This window comes from Homalodisca vitripennis, chromosome 4 (assembly GCF_021130785.1).
Source record: "Homalodisca vitripennis isolate AUS2020 chromosome 4, UT_GWSS_2.1, whole genome shotgun sequence".
Taxonomy (NCBI): domain Eukaryota; kingdom Metazoa; phylum Arthropoda; class Insecta; order Hemiptera; family Cicadellidae; genus Homalodisca; species Homalodisca vitripennis.
In genome coordinates this window covers 165214966-165223744 of record NC_060210.1, presented here as the reverse complement: position 1 = coordinate 165223744, position 8779 = coordinate 165214966, and the positions used below count along the sequence as shown (strand labels likewise).

Genomic DNA, 8779 nt, shown 5'->3' with positions numbered 1-8779 from the left:
TAGTTCAAGTTATAAAATATACTGTTTTGCTTAATTTAGATTTAGATTTTTTCTTACCTAATGATTTGAATTATTTTTTAATGCCAAGAGGAAAGTTTATTTTACAAGACGTTCTTTAATCCGTCGGCAAATCATTTGTTTTATTTGCAATCAAGTTTTGATAAGCTTGCCACGCTTCCGTATGTGATAACTCAGACAAGCGATTTGCTGAACTGTTATCAATGAAGCTTCGTAACTGGAAGTTTCTATCATTATTCTGAGTATTTAAACGTTACATTTCTAAATATTACTGAAGATTCGCACTTTATATTATTTTAATTGTACAAAATTGAAATGAATGTGTTCAATAAATAATGTTATCTTTACAATCACCGTGAAACTGTTATCGAATGGTTTGGGTGTATATACGATATGAGCATCACAAGAGGGGCCAAAGAGCGCGGCGCGGCCACACGGCCTGTACATAAAGGCGGGTATTAAATATTAACTCGGGCGGAGGAAATAGACCCGAAGCTGCCAGTGAATAGCTCGGCTAACTGGGTCAACAGACTGCCAGACTCGGGGTGGAATATCGCCAGGGATACTTGGTGAAAGTTCACATTGCCGGAAATTAATTAGGGGGCTGCCGGCCTGCCTCGCTTATAGCTTGGTGGCACTGTTGGTGATAATTTCAGATCTCGATATGGGTTTGTGTGCTGTTGCTCTCATAAGTATCGAAAATTTTATCCTGCCAGAAATTATAATACTAATTGAAAAATAGCAATAAGTATGCTTCTTCAGTGTCAGGTTATATTATTTTCTATCATATTACATTCACGCCGGTTGTATTTCATACACGCATAATGTATGAAAACTGGCCCCCCTTCTTGTATACCTTTTTTTGTACTAGTTTAAAGTTATAAACAGAATATAGATGTAATAAATGTACAAAATAGATGTATTTCTCTTTACCTTAATATGTTGATGTATACAGGCCCGTACTCAGACTGGTTTTCTCGGACAATTTTACCGGGGCATAGGCCGAGCCCCCATATGTCTAAGGGGTGATAGGAGATAGGGACGTGGTGGCGGAACATGACGGGGCCCGGTTGAATATATTTTCTGGGGCCCGCCAAAGCTGAGTACGGCCCTGGATGTAGGCATGTTTTCATGCCAGTCAGCTATGAAATCATAAGATCGTTTTGTTCAAGTTTTCAGATTTTGCAATTTTCAAATATAAAATGCTTTAGTTTAATTTAAACTATTTGATATCTCTATTTTCGAAATCACTGCATTAAATAATATAATAATGTTGTTCATTACTCATCCAAAATGAAGTTAAAAGATTCAGACCCTAAATAACGATCGTGTGGAATGACTTGTATACGCATGATTAGGTATTTCCCTGGTTGAACTCCCCGAACCCAGGGAAACAATTCTGGCTACTGCCTTGTGTGTATCAACGGGCCCTGCAGCGCGGCGCAGCAAAGGAATGGCGGATGGTCTGTGACCTTGGGCGGTCTCCAGGGATCTGACGTCACGGTTGTCCCCGCCACAGTGATAACAGTTTGTAGAGAGTGTCGTGCGAGAGATACAACCTACAGTTGCAACCTACAGAGCGCGCCAGTTGTGCGTCCGGACGCCATGTCCACTTCGGTAAGATTACGTCACGTCATGTTGCATTTACTTTCTGAATATTTACTATAATTTTTAATGTTATGATAGTTTAAATTTTGGGCTGAATTAGACGGGAAAGTCAAATCGGTCCGTCCTATGGATAAGCATTACAAGTATGATATTATCATTTTTGTTCCGTACATTACATTTTCTTGTTATTAACGTGTTTATGTTTAATTCGTTGTAATGCACAATGTTAATAAACACCGTCAGTCCCATGTTAAAATCATTTATGATAAAGTTAATAATAATAACACAATAAATACTGATTTAAAGAAAACCTCAATTAGGAGTGTTGTAAAACATTTTTGTATCTCAAGTGACTACTCTATAAATTAAATTTCCTCGTACATACTTTGTGATACATCTGTAAAATACTAATCTTGTCTTGAAATAGCAATAGTAATAATGATATAATTCTCTAAAAACCAACAATTTTCAAAATTCAAATTAAAAACTAAATTATTTTTAGAAAATTATTTAATAGATTGCAGTATACGTGTACTATATCTAACCCTCTAGCATTGCTAATCAAAGGAGGAAAACTTTATTTAAAAAACACGGTTTTTAATATATTAAACGTACTTTACATGCATATTATTATTATACATAAATACATCTACATTTATTCAGAAATAAATAATTCTGATAATGATGAAAAAGTTAAAAATAATTTATAGATATCAAAAAACATTCCTTCCTCCAATAATAAATACATAAAATCCTTTTTGTTTCCAAATTAAGGTAAGAATTTGAGTTTTAGATTGATATAAAAAATTATAAAGTATTTAGAAATATAATTGAAAATTTTATATTTGATAGAGTGGGAACTCGATCCCAAAACCATTGTGAGTGACCTTTGACTGCTTGTACTTTGTAAGATAAAGTTGACTATCGGGTTATCAGTTAACTGTAATAAAATGTCCAAGAGAATGAGAAGTTAATGTGGTGGATCATAAATCTGAATTAGAAGATATTGTTATGTTTTATATACTGTTTCTTCTTGAATATTTTTATTATGAAATGAACAGGAAATGTGAATTAGCTCAGTTCTCCATAACTGTTAGTGGAATAAAGTACTGGTGTGTAAGAGTGCTGAGTAAACCTTACTTTGTGAGTGTATATGCCTCTGAGTTTATGGAGTTCTGAATGGAAAACTTCTTTCTCTCTACTATTTTTTAAATTGAACTGAAAAGCTCGTCCTTTATCTATATATAGAGAGATATAGCCGTTCAACCATTTGTCTACCTGATTTTTGTTCTGAAAGTGTTGCAGTTCTCTTGGTAACGAATTTATTAGTTTCGGTATTCTAAATTCAGGTATTAATTTGCCATGGTTATTTTCATGGTGTTGTACCGAAATATTTCTGTATCTGTAATCTACATGTAATACAATTCTAAATTCATCTTTCAAAAAGTGTCTCATTAAATCAGTAAATTCGCATATAGATTTATATGGCATTATACCTAGCATTTCCATTTTCATATCATAAAACAAGGTTTTTTGTATCCTTATAATAATTTTTTTAAAGGGCTTATTATGTATTCAGGAGCTAAGTAGTACAAATCGATTCCAATTAGTACAAGTCGACTTATATTAATAAGTAACTTTGCACCATAGAAAAGTAAGTAAATAATTCTTTTTGTTGAAACTGGAAATCTGGACGTATTTTCTGATATATTAATATAATATATCTCAGTTTATTAGTGAGTGCGTCAATATGTATTCTAAACTTCATATTATAGTCCAAATTTAAACCAAAATGTTTCAGATTGTTATTAAAAAAAAATATTTTTTCGCATTGGCATTGTTTGTTACCTACTAAACATTCCATTTATGACAATATAAAACAGCTCACTACTAATATTAACATTGATTACAACTCTTGGGCTTCTAAATATTATAACTTTAGTTTTTCCAATAACTTTATACAACTATTTAAAAAACATTTAACAACTAAATTTAAATCTTCCTGTATACATGTATTGCACATCTACAAATCTGTATGAGTCATATAAAGAATATTATCATCTGCATATTGCAAGATAGGGTATTACATTTCATACTAGCTAGATCATTTCAATAGATGTTAAATAGTGTACATGATATTATGCTACCCTGTATAAGACCACTATTTTGATTACAACTACTATCACTAATATAATATCCTATGACTACTGATAGTAGTCTATCTTCAAAGTAATTGTAGAATAAATTTAACTTTTTAATTGTTATTCCAACATCCTTCAACTCCTGTATCATTGTTATATAATTAACAGGTCTGTTGCCATTTTCATAACAAACTTTATCGCATGCAGAGTTTTTTTTACGCTATATAATTTATTAGATTTTTCAATATAGACTATCTATTGTTGATTTCTTACTAATAAATCCGAATTGAGCTGGATTAATTGTGTTATGTTTAGCAAGATATTTTTGAAATTGCTCACAAATTTAGTGTTGTAATGTTTTCATTATTGCTGAAATAGAGCCCACTAGCCTATAACAAAAAACCTCCGTTTTATTTCCATTTTTATAAATGGGTCTTAGATAGGTAATTTTAATTTTTTTCTGGTATATTACCAGTCTACAATTCTATTAACTAAGTGAACCAGCATATTCTTTAGGTAAAATATTTTGTGGTTTAAATCCTTAGGCCTAATTCTGTTAGTACTTGTAGAAGAGTTACCATTCAATTTACTTACTGACCTATAAAAAAATGTCATTACATTTAATAAGTTTCATACTCATTTGTTTTCCTATTAACTAATTCCCGGTTTTATGTTTTTTTGTTAAATCGAAACGATTCCCCTACCATGTATTTACTAATATCTTCTGCTAATGTTTTGAAACTGTCTTTAAAACATACAATGGCTTATATTTCATTTCCTCTTTAATTTGAAAATTCGTTTTGATATTACCAATAATATTAAACTTATTTTCTTTTTAGAGAAATTGGTTGACTACATCTCAATTTTCTTTTGTCTTTCTATTATTATCAAAAAATGTTTTAAAGTTATATTTTTTATTTGTATCTCAAAACTTCAAAGTTAATCTGTTTCTTGCACTTTGAAATATTACTGTACTTTTAACCTTAAATTATATTTATCCCTTTTTAATTGCTTCCAAATGTGCGATTTATTTTCTGAAAGATTTGTTATTTCTCCATTGTACCAAAAGTTTGCTGATATCATCCCCTAAATGTTGATAGTTTTTCGATTGACTGTAAACATTTTTCGAAGGATTCAACAATAAATCTTTACTAAGCCTTGAAATTTTAGTAAAGTAGATTTCTGTTTAAAATTATTAGTAATATTGGGAATTAGTAACTATACAGCAGTGGGATCATACAGCAAAGCCCAATGCCAAAATACATGATCAGCATTGTTCTTATGGGACAATACTGAAGACGGCCGTTAGAAAATCAGGCTCTTATTCCAGTGAAAATTATTGCTAGACGTAATTAATAAAAAAAGTCATTCAATTTGACCACGTTTAGTTGTTAATTAAGCCTAATACTGCTTCCAACGACTTAAATTAAAAATGTGAAGGGTTTTATATGTGTAAATACTGAGCGCCGAAACGAATTACCAAACACAATCCCAATCGGTTCAACGATGGAAAGTTTAGATTCTGTGCCGCCTCACCGGAAACTGGTATAATATAACATGTATATGCCTACAATATAACTTGTTCGCAGTACATTGTATAGCATGTACACTGTACAGTACTGTAGTGACCGCTACCGCCACCGCCACCGCGGTCTGGGAACTGCAGTGTTATGTCGGGCTCACGACTGCCACATAGACGAGATGAAGTTGGCACTGATATCGGCTGGCTCTCTACACACTGCTGGAGCCTCGCCAGGCCGCCGTCACCTCACCGCTTCCTATTGATTATTTATCGCCTTCGTCGCCTCTTATAAGTAAAGTTTTAGTTATACCGAGTCGAAATATTATTGCACATCCTCTCAGGCCAGAGACGTATAATTACCAAAGTGCCCCGTGTAAGATTTGCAGAAAAGTATGTAAATAAACCGTTAGGTTACAGTAGAAACTAGTAATACTTGTTTATTTTGCTATAGAACTGCATTCTTATGCAGGGTGTCAATTAAGTCTGGAACCTCTTTTTTAATTTTTGAACCATAATAGAAAGAAATACCAAAGTTCACACGTGCTTACTGGTGATAGTAACGCACACATCTGCTCAATTACTGACCGGATAATCCCTTTGGGGGACGGTCCACAAGGAGTCAGACAAAATTCTTAAATAGCAGCATAGGTCAAGTTTGGTATCAAATTAAAGGTCTTACTTAGCAAAGTACAATGCCGCAAACCGGACTTCAAAAGGTGGATCCATTCAGTAGTTATAGCTATTTGAATTTTAAAACAATTGAACTATGTAAATTATTAAGTATTACAAGCAAACACCAATTTTTAAGTACCTGTGATCAAATTAAGTGTTCAAAATGTTCCCCTCCCATTATCTGACAATGTAGTAATCGAAGCCAGGAATCAATAATTATTACCAATAACACAACTACTGTTACAATGTGAAAGTGGCAGATTGAGTCATACACAGCATCCACAGAAACTTATCGTTTGGGCAGGTATTATAGGAAATCAAATTATGGGCCCATTATTTATCAATGGTAATTTAAATGGTGACTCGTATCTAGCAATGCTCCAAAATAAGATAATTCCTGCACTACAAGCTGCTCTTGGTCAACAATTTCAAAGAATTTATTTCCAACAAGATGGCGCGCCACCACACTTTGCTCTCCTTGTTAGAGAATACTTGGATACAATATTCCTTCACAGATGGATTGGGAGACGTGGTGCAGTAGAGTGGCCTGCTCTTTCCCCTGATTTATCTCCACTGGATTTTTTTTCTTTGGGGATACCTTAAAGATAAAGTTTATCGTACTAAGCCTCGAGATTTGGCGTAACTAAGAAATCTAATAGTCTAAGAAGCTCAAGATATTCCTTGTGACTACCTTCAAAATGCAGTGGATGGCTTTTACAACCGCCTAGGACATTGCCAGACGATGGTAGGGGAACATTTTGAACACTTACTTTGATCACAGGTACTTAAAAATTGTGGTTTACTTGTAATACTTAATAATTTACATAGTTCAATTGTTTTAAAATTCAAATAGCTATAACTACTGAATGAATCCACCTTTTGAAGTCCGGTTTGCGGCATTGTACTCTACTAAGTAAGACCTTTAATTTGATACCAAACTTGACCTATGCTGCTATTTAAGAATTTTTTCTGACTCCTTGTGGACCGTCCCCCAAAGGGATTATCTGGTCGGTAATTGGGCAGATATGTGCGTTACTATCACCAGTAAGTACGCGTGAACTTTGGTATTTTTTTATATTGTGGTTTAAAAATTAAAAAAGAGGTTCCAGACTTAATTGACACCCTGTATATTTAGCATGGATTAAACTGTAACCAGACGTTTATACGTGTTCAAACTTCATTTCAGCTCGCTATAATCGATTCCAGTGTGAAGCCTGAAGGTGATATTGTTCGGTATGCCTAACACTGTTTTACAGCAGTTAAAACCAAACACAAGACTGCCAGGAATGTAATTAGCAGCAGAAGGCTGTAATGACCTTGAGCTCACCCGTGGCTGTTGTCTCGGACAATAGTGCTGTACAGTCCGGTTCCGAGGCAGGAGAAAGACGAGCTACGGCCGATGAGTTGTGCAAGCGGGCACATGTTTTATGTAAGGCGAGTGTCAATGTCCAGCCAGCGACGCCGTGTGACCTCCACACCTCGCACTGTCTGGAATACCTCATCGGCTCCTGGAAGATAGGTGACGTCAACACCGAGAAATGTCCGGGTTGTGGGAACAGTGGGCGGTGGATCAGTGACGATCAGTGCAGATAGGATAGTCTGAGGTGGACCGGTCAACGTGTGTTGTGGAGTGTGTCAATGTTCAGCCAGCGACGCCGTGTCACCTCCACACCTCGCACTGTCTGGAATACCTCATCGGCTCCTGGAAGATAGGTGACGTCAACACCGAGAAATGTCCGGGTTGTGGGAACAGTGGGCGGTGGATCGGTGACGATCAGTGCAGATAGGATAGTCTGAGGTGGACCGGTCAACGTGTGTTGTGGAGTGTGTCAATGTTCAGCCAGCGACGCCGTGTCACCTCCACACCTCGCACTGTCTGGAATACCTCATCGGCTCTTGGAAGATAGGTGACGTCAACACCGAGAAATGTCCGGGTTGTGGGAACAGTGGGCGTTGGATCGGTGACGGTCAGTGCAGATAGGATAGTCTGAGGTGGACCGGTCAACGTGTGTTGTGGAGTGTGTCAAGGTTTGTAAAGTGGGCCGGTGGGTTGTGGCCGACCCAGCCCGGTCGTGGTACGCGACTTTTGTATCACCTTCGCCTTCCGGCTCCGAGCTCCGACAGGATTGGAAATTTCCATCGGCCGCCGCTTCAGTCGGGGCTTGCACTACTTGTGGGGTATCAGAGCCTCTCGTTCGTACCTACCAGAGCTGCCTTTGTCGGCGCAATTGTACTCTGAGGTATGAGTAGATACGATCTACTGCTTTACGAAAACAACAAGAGTTAAATCGAATTAATTCATTATTTCGCCATTATTTATCTTCCTCCAGTTAATATTGTTTTTTGGCTTTGATGCTAACCAGACGTCGTAATGTATAGTTTTTATGTGTAATACATGTGTAAATCCCTATAAATGGTACTATGGGTAAACGTTATTTTCAATACAATATTGTATTGCGAACATGCTACATGCTACTGCTAGGACTTGAAATAAACAAAAATTCTCGTTCTTCATATTTTGACTATAGTATTTGTACAAACAATGCAGGTTTCTCGAAAGGGAACTTTTTACATCCTAAATATGAAATTGGAAAACGTCTACTAGAATATAACACACACGTTCACACTACGTATCCGACGGCTCAAAATTACGGGGTATTGTAAAATTAATTAATATTTTCGTGTTATGGATTGATTTAAATCGTGTAAAATTTGCTAACAAATTATACACGATCAGGGAAAGAACGTCATAATGGAGTAAAATAAACTAGGCCTGACCTGTTGTAAACTATATTACAAAATAAATTATTCATAAGCG

The 8779-nt window shown here is 35.7% G+C and overlaps 1 protein-coding gene across 2 annotated transcripts in view; it reads left to right on the top strand.

Moving 5' to 3' along the window:
* The first annotated feature begins 1562 nt into the window (after nt 1-1562).
* LOC124360530 (beta-1,4-glucuronyltransferase 1) overlaps nt 1563-8779 on the top strand; it is a 54288-nt gene continuing 47071 nt past the window's right edge. Inside the window, exon 1 of one of the 2 annotated variants that reach the window (XM_046814237.1) lies at nt 1563-1635. The gene's annotated coding sequence lies outside the window, so the exon portion shown is untranslated. The remainder of the gene's footprint in view (nt 1636-8779) is intronic. The other variant, XM_046814239.1, reaches the window with a different exon arrangement.